The sequence below is a fragment of the Nelumbo lutea genome, chromosome 2 (genome assembly GCF_056320005.1).
Source record: "Nelumbo lutea isolate HS-2025 chromosome 2, American lotus-T2T, whole genome shotgun sequence".
Taxonomy (NCBI): domain Eukaryota; kingdom Viridiplantae; phylum Streptophyta; class Magnoliopsida; order Proteales; family Nelumbonaceae; genus Nelumbo; species Nelumbo lutea.
The window spans coordinates 68751009-68761981 of NC_142685.1; positions in this window are offsets into that span (position 1 = coordinate 68751009).

The following is a 10973-nucleotide window of genomic DNA, read 5'->3' on the forward strand; positions in this document are numbered from 1 at the left end:
AGTGCCCAAACTCATTATTATAAGCACTTAAAAATTATCTTTTATTATTAATTTTTTATATTTATATATTATGTTGCTTTATATTTTTTTAAATTTTTTGATATATTATGCATTTATAACCTTATATTAAAGAATATTATATAAATGGGTAACTTATCCCTTAAAACCTCTTTTCACCCATACTGACAAAACATAGTAGATATTATATCTTTATTATGTAATAGTTATGTACCAATTGAACCATTAACTAGTTGGTAATAAATTTATAGTTTAAAGAAAGACTAAATGACATAAATTGACTTAAAAATAGTTGAATGACATAAATAATTTAAATAAAGACTTAGGCATTATTTTACATTAATTTTGTAAAAGTTTAGTTTTCATAATTTTTCTAAAAATGAATGGATTATAAGAATTCTCATATATGCCCATTCGTTTTTCAATATCTTGTAAGAGGTAAATTAGTTAATCGGATAATTGATCAATTTCCCCATATTCTGACACTAAAAAAAGAGACTACACCAGATTCCTAATTAATCAAACACCCCAAATGGGAAAGTAGTCTCATGGGGCAATTCTACCTTTACCCAACTCTTATTTCAATTGTCTATTTTTTCAGCTTCACAATATGCTTTTGCCTTGTTACATGATAATTGAAGATTGTTTGATTGTTGCACACCACATTGCAAATTATGCAAACCCTTACAGCATTTGGTGTTGGCCCACCTTCTACAACATTTATCCTCTTTGTCTCTAAGTCCTCACTAGGGGCTGATGTTGGGATTGCCTTTTTCTTTATCTGTTGCATAGGGATAGTTTTGCCTTTATTTGCTGCGAGGTTTTTCTTTGGCCCATATAACAAGATTCTTTGCCATTGGGACAACTATTGGAGCATTGACATCATTTGCTACTTATAATTTTTCCAAGTTCTTTTTGTGTTTCTTTCTTAGTTTATGTTGATCAAATACATCCATTTATAATTTTTTGTGCTTATTCTACAAGTTTCTTTACTTGTGTTTTTCCTATTTTACCTTATTATTTTATAATGTTTTTTACAAATTTAAAACATGCAATTAAATATTTTTCTATAATTATCTTATTAATTATTATTTCTATATTACTCTCCTGTCACTTAAATGACATGTTTATTTTCATACTTAATTGGATTTATATCTAAAATGTTCTCATGTTTATTTCTTATCTAATAATGTTTTCTTAGTTTCTAAAATATTCACACATTAATTTTATTATTGTGTTGGAATATTCAATAATTAATTGCCAAATTGACTTGAGTTAAGTTGTTCAGACCCGATTGTATGCATTGCTACATAAGCCAATCCCCTTATATAAGAAATATATAAAATCATATCAACTCTAATAAATATAAGTGAATTTCAAACTACAATATACTTTACTATGTTTAAATCATTTTCAAATACATAAAAAGAAAAAGATAAGTCATATGTGATTATTTTAAAATTATTATGACACAACTAATAGGTAAAATGCCAACAATTAGTCATTATACAATAACGCAATGATTATAAAAATTTGATTTCTCCTTAAAGATTGGTTTTGATGTAATTCATCTTGTATAATGAAGATTTATTTGCATGTATATTGATTAACCTAAATGAAGGCCTCATTTGGTGCATCTTTTCACGTGAGGTGTCGATTGTTTTAAAAACCCGATGACTTGCTTTTTCATCTTTTCTCGTTTGTTTGGGGTGAAGATTTAGCCGTCGAAAGACTGTGCCCCAAAAAGACGTGATAAACTTAATATGAATTTATTTTGAAAAGTTAGAAATTGAGTTTTTCACTTTTTTTTTGTATCATTTTAACATGAAAAGATGCACCTCCAACCAAATGGCTTATGGGCTTCCAAGATCTTTTTGTAAAAGCTCACTATGACTTTTAACTGTCAAATCTTTAATAAGATATTTAAAAAAAACCTATCAAACAACACATTATTATGATGTGTTTGCATGTCAAATATTGTATATACATATTTTATTAATGGTCAACAATGGTTAAAATGAAAACATATATAACATATCACTCTACGTGGATATTTGTGAAAATAGTGATCATAATTTCTTTTAGTCTTAGTTATATTTGAGTGAATTGATACTTTAAACCCCGCATTAACTTTTTTAGTTTTTTTTTTATCTAAAATCAGGAGAGGGGATGGAATATTAATATTTAACATTTTAAAAAAGTTATTATAAATTCTTTAAAATCAATATATTAGTAACCGGATCACGATTCGATACGTTACAAATTTTTTATTTTTGAATAGGCTCTTCTATTTTTCCTTACATGCCTTCAAAAGAATATATGCATATATTTTACAACAAAAAAAAAATATGGCTTAAAGTCTAAGAAATACAAAGTTCAAACAAGAGTTATTATTTCATAATGACCCAAACACTATCAAACAAAAAAATATATCATATTTGTGAAAACTCATAATTAATGCTAACTAGTTAGCAATGTTATATTGAATTATCATAATATCTTATATTTTTTCAAGTTGTCAATCATTTTCACAATGTAATCATCTTTGTAACTATCATCCCTTACTTTAATTTTTCCACCATCAAGTTTATTCATCAAATCATTAAAGTTATTGTCTCTCATGATTTTAGTTTTGATAAACTGTATATAAAATAACTTGCAATCATAATTCAACATTGTGTATTGAAAAATAATTATCGCATTGGTTTTAAAATTAAGAATCATGCCCTTAAAACTCTAAAGCATTGTTTAGTTACACTACTAAATGTGTACGTGTTTTTCACGTGACAATTCTAGATAATGATAATGATAGCAATAATGTATCTAAATATTTTTATAAATATGTATTTTTATTTTTATATGCCTTTTGCTTTTTATTATTAATCAAATGCATATTTTAAAACCCAAATATGATCACATAAACACATCATCTAAATATGTGATAATTAGATCGAGTTGTGAAATTTCAAGTATCATTAATAGACGTATTTGGCTAGATTCTTCTTTTTATAATATTTTTTATGTTTTTATCTATTCATTTATCAAAGAAATTGAAGATTTAAATAGAGGAAATTGAATGAGGTGAAAATTACTAATTTGATTTATATTTTAAACCTCAATTAAATAGGGACTAAATTAAAAATGAGTATTTTAGTCAAAAAACAATTTCACAATCTTATTTATATTTTTAATAATGTAAATATAGAATTATATATGTGTTCAATTTTGTTTATGTTTCCATGTAAAAATAATTTCGACATATCACACCTACTTTTTTATTAATATGTTAACTAGCGGAGAGGCCCTACTTTGTAGGGACTGGATAGGAATTATAACATTACTATTTGCTACATTAAGACAATGGTTTCTTAATAAGAAATTTGCAATTATAAGTACTCAAGTCTTGAAACTCATATAAAGACTTAAAAGAGACCATCATGTGCTTGTTTTTTAAATATTGTTTCAGCAAAGCATTTCATATAAAAGAACACAATCATACAATGATAGTTTTGACTTCTACTTCATAGCTATCATTTGTTTCACATCAAGAACACCCAATTGACCCAAACGGTTGGCCTAGGAACTGCCCAGACAACCAGTTCTATTTTACCCCAAACCTAGTCTCTGGCTAAAAATCGTTGAATCAGTCAATGACTCGTTGACTCGTCCAATTGAATCGTCGACCCGTTCAATGGTTTTGGCCATTTTTTATTTTTAATTATTATTTTTTATTATCCGAACGATCCATTCGAACCAAACAGTCGAATCATCGACTTGGAAACCGATGACCATAATAGTTTTGTTTTCGGGTCATTTTTTCTAGATGTCAATAGTTAGACGAAATAACTTTGTAGTCATAGCCATGGGAAGGGTGGGCATTGCAAGGGATTCCAAAACCTTGAAAGATAAATCCAACGTGACCTTAAATACAAAACAAAAAAAACTGGTGGTAAATCCACTAAACTAGAAAAACCAAGGAAAAAAATTAAAAGTTCCACTTTGAGATGGAGCTAAACATACATGCAATCAAAGAAAAAGACAAAGCAGATCGATCGTCTTTTAAGAAAAAAAAACATTGCACAAGAAAACCCAAAGAAAAAACAAAAGGGAAGAAATAAAATGGTGGTAAACCTTAAGCTGTTTTGCGGGATCTTGACGAAGACCAAACACACAAAAAAAGCAAAAAATGAAAAAAAAAGGAATATACAACATACACTCAAATAAAACCCACAGTAGAAGAAACCTTTGAATAGTGAAAATCCAAAAGTATAAAAAACCATGGTTTACTAACCATTGTTGACCCGAACGGATGAACATTTCAGCCCGGGAATCGTCAAGGCAACCGGTTCTGTTTTACCCGAATCTCGGTCTCTGGCCAAAAATCGTTGAATCAATCAACAACCCATTGATCTGGGTGGTTGAATCGTTGACCCATTGAACTGTTCAATGGTTTTTGGCCGTTCTTTTATTTTTTTAATTGGGAATCATCTAGGCAACCAATTTTGTTTTATCCCAATCTCGGTCCCTGGCCAAAAATTGTTGAATCGGTCATTGACCCATTGACTAGGGCGGTCGAACCATTGAACGTTAACCCATTCAAAGGTTTTTGGCCATTTTTTATATTTTTTAATTTTTGTTGTTAGAACGGGCCGTTTGTTCGAACTAGGTGGTCGAACTGTCGACCCAAATCCGGTAGCTAGAACGGTTCCATTTTCGGGTCGTATAAGTCACAACTCACATACTCGAATGACATAACATGTATGATACTACTTTATGGACCTCACACACTCAATTTTTTGCTAGTAATTTTTGTTGTCTGAACAAGTCATCCATTCGAACTAGATGATCAAATCACCATTTTTTTTTTCTTAATTGGGAACCGTTCAGGCAACTGGTTCCGTTTTACCCTAATCCTAGTCTCTGGCCAAAAACAGTTGAATCAATCAATGACCCATTGACCCATTTTTTTGTTTATGTTGTTAGAATGGGACGTCCATTCAAATCGGACGTTCGAACCGTAGACCCAGAAACTGATGGCCAGAACAGTTTCATTTTCTGGTCATATGAGTCACACGCTCAAATGACATAACACATATGATACTACTTAATGGACCTCACATACTTAATTTTTTACTTGTAATTTTTGTTGTCCAAATAGGCCATCCGTTCAAACCAGACGATCGAATCGTTGACCCAAAAACCAGTGGCCAAAATGGTTCAGTAATTTTTTGATATTTGACCTTTTTTATTTTTGTTGTCAAAATGATCCGTCCATTAAAACTGGACATTCAGACCGTCGACTCGAAAGCTGGTGGCTAGAACTGTTTCATTTTTGGGTCAAATGAGTCACACGCTCGAATGACATAACGTGTATGATACTACTTAATGAACCTCACACACTCAATTTTTTTGTTGTAATTTTGTTGTCAGAATAGGCCGCCCGTTCAAACTGGACGATCGAACCATCGACCCAAAAACCGGTGGCCAAAATGATTCTATAATTTTTTTTATAAATAATCATAATTTACCTAAAAAGTTATATTTAAAGCTGGTTTTAATAATCATTTTTGGTCAACTTGTTAATTTCTTAAAAATTGATCGATTAAACACCAAAAACCCCAAAATAAAAAGTTATATTTAAGGTTGGTTTTAGTAATAAACTATACACAAGTTAACACGTGGCGAAAGGGAAACCACCCATTTCGTGTGTGTGTGTGTATATATATATATATATATATATATATATATATATATAAGATTAACTAGTATTATACATGCGCCTGAATGTTTTTTTTTGCAACATTTATGTATTTTTCATTTTTGTATTTTTATATTTTATTAAAATACAACAATGGGTGGTATATATATATATATATATATATATATATATATATATTTATTTATTTATATATAAGATTAACTAGTATTATACATGCGCCTGAATGTTTTTTTTTTGCAACATTTATGTATTTTTCATTTTTGTATTTTTATATTTTATTAATTTTTATTATTTATTTATGACATTAAATTTTAACACATTTGACCCAAAAGTTGAACTATTGATAAATGCCAAATAGTAAAATAATTTCATTTTTGTCAATTCTAAAGTATGTATATCATTTTCATTATTAATAAAAATAATTCTTGTTTATTACACTTATTTTTTTTTAATTTGATTAATAAAATATCATTAATGTGTTTAATTTTTCTACATTTTTGTATTTTATATATTTATTTCTATTTTAAAAATTTTATTACCTAACTATAACTGCATAGATTTATCAATTTGATTTGGATGGTTGAATCGCTTAGCCACCACTTGGATAAAGAATGATTTTGTTTTTGAGTTAGTTTTAAAATTAATGGGTTTATATTGTTAAAAATATTGATATAAGTTAAATAGCTTATTGGTGAAAAATAATTTAAATATATGATTTAATAAGAGAAAATGGGAGTGAATACATTTACGTATAAGACTTAATGAAACAGGATTAAATGAGATGGAAAGTAATAATTGAAGTTACATTTTCAACCCTTACAATTAGAGATGTAATGAATAGACAAATATGCAAATTTTAATAACCATCAAAAGTTGGCATTAAATCTGTAATAAATGACTTTCATACCTTTTATCAAACAAAAAAATATATATAGGGTAATTTTTGGCCAAAAAATTCCACTCTACATCTGCACTTTTATTAGATATAAATTATTTTTCTTTTGTTCATTTATCAGAAAAAGGTAAAATTTAAATAGAGGGAATTGAATGAGGTGAAAAGTAGTAGTTCAATTGACAATTTAAACCTTATAATTAAATAAGGACTAAACTGCTATTTTACATGTTCTGTTTTGATCGAATCGTTTGGCCCGGGAAAGGTCAGGTCATCGGTTCTGTTTTGGTGCTAAACTGTTATTTTACAAAAAAAAAAATGTTGAAATGGTTAGGGAACTACTAATCTAAATAGTTTAACCTTTAACATGTTCGACACAGTTAACAAATCTCGAGTTGATTTCAAACTAATTCTAAATTTTTTATTTATTTTAAAATAGAAATTAGAAAATAAAAATGATATAAGAAACTTTCATATCTCAAAATCTTGTTCAATTATTCCCAATAGCCAAAAGTAGTTAGGGTTTTTAATTATCCCATTTTGATTTTCAGTTTTCTTATTTCTATGATTCTTTTTAAATTGTAACAACAAAAGAAATGAAAAATCAATGCAAGAGATAAGATATTAAACATCAATCTTATGTTACAATCTAAGATACTCCAATGAAGCAAATGATCTAGGATTTGAGAGAGATTAAGAAGATGGGAGGTGGTATTGTAGCCACGATGATAATGAACAAAGAGATAGCCATCGCCAATGATTCCTTATTCTTGTTTTTAGGGAAAACAAGTTCGCAACAATGATCAATGAACATGTTGACAACCACCTTCGGCGACACTTCCTTCTCTTCTTTTTCTTCTTTTATTTTCTTTTTTTTTTCTCACTTGTCAACTTTAACAAGGTGCCTCCTTCTTAGGGGTGACCATTTTAGCTCATCCTAGCCCAAAAATTCTGGGCTTGGGCTAGGGTTTTGTTCAGGCCCAACCTTGCGAGCATATATTTAAACATACGCATTTTGTGTATAATGTGTATATATATGTACACATTATTTTATATATAAATATTATAATATAACATGTATAATTTATATTATATATAATATTTTATTTTAAATAATGTATAAAATAAGTTTATATGCATGTTATATGCCATTTAATATAAAAAATTATATATGTAATGTTTTTATATATGAAAGACATAGGCCCGAGCCCATATATACTTGGGCTAGGGCTTTTGTTTTAGGCCCGAGCCTAGGCTATAGCCCTTATTGTAAGTGCAAACCTAGCCTGGCTCAACCCAATCCGTCATCACCCCTACTTCTTCTGAAAGTCTCATACTCCCCTCTCATAATAATGTATATATATGGTGGACTTTAACCTAATGGTCAAAATAAAAAGTTATTTTATATTTGACATCTTATCAGTTTGACCCGATCAAATTGGACTATTAAACCACTAACTCAGAAATCGAAAGCCAAAGCGGTTCTATTTTTTGGTCAGTTTTCAAAACCTTGATTTTAGTCAAAAGAAAATTCCACAATCTTAGTTATATTTTTTATAGTAGCGTAAATATAGAACTTTAGATGTGTTTAGAAATTTCTATATTTTTTTGTATATTTGTGTGTAAAAATATTTCTAATATGTCACACTTACTTTTTGTTTAATATGATATTGCATGATATTATACATGTACCTAAATGTTTTTTTTTTGGAAAATTTATGTATTTTTATACTTCATTATTTTTTATTATTTATTTATGATATTAAAGGTTATCACATTTACCCCAAAAGTCAAACTATATATTATTAATTTGTATATTTCATTTTTGGTCAATTCTAAATTATGTATTTCATTTTCATTATCAATAACAATAATTTTTGTTTATTACACTTATTTTTAATTTGATTAATAAAATATCATTAATGTGTCTAATTTTCTCTACATTTTTTGTAATTTTCTATATTTATTTTTATTTTAAAAAATATTACCTAAGTATGACTTCATAGGTTGACCAATTTGATTTAGATGGTTGAATTGCTTAGCCACCACTTGAATAAAGAATGCTTTTGTTTTTGAGTCCGTTTAAAAATATATGGGTTTATATTGTTAAAATACTGACATAGATCTAATTAGTAGCATTTATTAGTGAAGAATAACTCAAAATATAGGGTTTAATAAGAGAAAATGGGATTTAATACCTTAAGTATAAGACTTAATGAGAGAGGATTAAATGAAGTGGAAAGTAATAATTAAAGTTACATTTTCAACCCTTATAATTAGAGATGGATTAAATACAAAAAATATAATCATTATAGTAGCCATTAAAGTTGACATTAAAGATACAATAAAATAACTTTTATACCCTTTATCGGAGAAAGAAATAGTGGGTAATTTTAATAGTGGGTAATTTTAGTCCAAAAAAATTTTTACACTATATTCACACTTTTATATATAATATAGATTATGTAGCAAGACATGTACTTGATTAAATTTTCCCTTACATCCCTTACTTGTCTCATTTGCCCTGAAAAGGTGGCAAGAATCTTAAAAGACTAGCATACCTTGAATCCACCAAGTAATATTTACTTGTATTTAAGCTATGTTCACACTTACAATAACATACATTATAAGATTTGAGATTATATGAAAGTGGGTGTGGAAAACCGGCACCTAGCCTATTTAATGCTTTGGAGAATACCTTAGAATAATTTGTAAATCCTTCCAATTTAGTATAAACAAACATGAAACATATATTAAAATTACATGCACACATCACATTTTGAGTGGCTACCAATGGTATTTGATTATGTACAGGAACAAAAACACTTACATGGGTGCCGTAAGGGCATTGACATAGTCCTAAAAGAAAAAGTACACCATAATTAGATGCAATATATACAGACACACATGTATGTATGTATGTATGTATGTATGTATGTATGTGTGTTTAATGATAACATAAATACCTTTAGAACTGCCTTGAGATGTTGGTGGATTGTCACAATACCAAAATTCTATAACCCTTTTATTTAAAAGGTTGTGACACATGACAATAAAAAAATGTTAAATACTTAAACTACCCCCATGGTATAGCAAATAGACAATAACTCACACTACTATTTGAAAAATTACTTAAAGTACCCTTAAGTTTTCGAGCAATAGATATTGCCGTTAAATATTGATGAAAATAGCAAAATGTCAAATTTACCCTCCATTATTTCTCAAATTTTCAAAACAAAACCCAACCGATGAAATTTTTTAAAAATCATAAGGTATCTTAGAGATCATATTTGAACCTACCACTTTATTCTCTTTGTCACGTTTCTTCTCAAATTTGATTGTCACCTTTGGTTATGAAGAAGATCCTGATGCTTTAAAAATCCAAAGAAATCTTCAATGTAGCCAAGGTACAAAAAACTTCTTCAGATTGTGTTTTGTAGTTTTTGTAAGATGGTTTTGATCCAATACTTGAGAATATGATATTTTAGGACTTTATTTAGCTTAGTAGGTCACTAGTTTTTCCGACTTTTCAAAATAGCTTAACTATCCAATAGAAGGATACCAAATTTGGGTAGTTTTAGTAGCAAGATATTTTAGGACTTAACTTTTTTTCTCTAGAAATTTGGATACCTGAAGCTTTGAAGAAATGACGTATAGAAAATGATAGAGGCATTTCCTAATGTTACTAAACAGGCATTTTCCATATCTTGTGTTTAGGGTTTTAACATTTCCTATTGTAAATTCGATGTTCAACTATTCAAGATGATTTCTTCACTTGTCAGAGGAATCATATGGTTTTAGATACCAAAGAATAGCTTTATTGAAAAGTATTTCAATTATTCAATATAGATCAATTGATAAAGCAATCTAGTTTAAAATTTATTGGATTTCAATCTGCATCATAAGTTACCTAATTATAGATAGAGATCGAATAGGGATATGAAAGCAGGTTTTAGTTAAGTTATGGGTTTTTAACACCATATAGATCTTATGTTTTGAACTTTGTAAGCTAATACTGGTATTTAAAGTTTAAACATGCCTACTATAAGACCTTGAAAGCTACTTTGGTACTCATGTAAAACCTTGTTCTTAGAGTTGAACATTAGTTCCAATAAATTATGTGTATGTTTGGATGTTTATTTCTTAGGGATAACTTGCCTCTTGACATAGGTGAATATTTTGTGACTTCTTAACTTTCCATATGGATTTGCGAACTTTATTGTAGGATTTGATGCCTAGAGGTGTAAATTCTCCAATCTATGCCTTCTAAACATAAATTGGCTTTGTTTTAGAGGAGCCCAAATACAAATATGTTCATTATAATTGCAAGGTTTATTCACAACT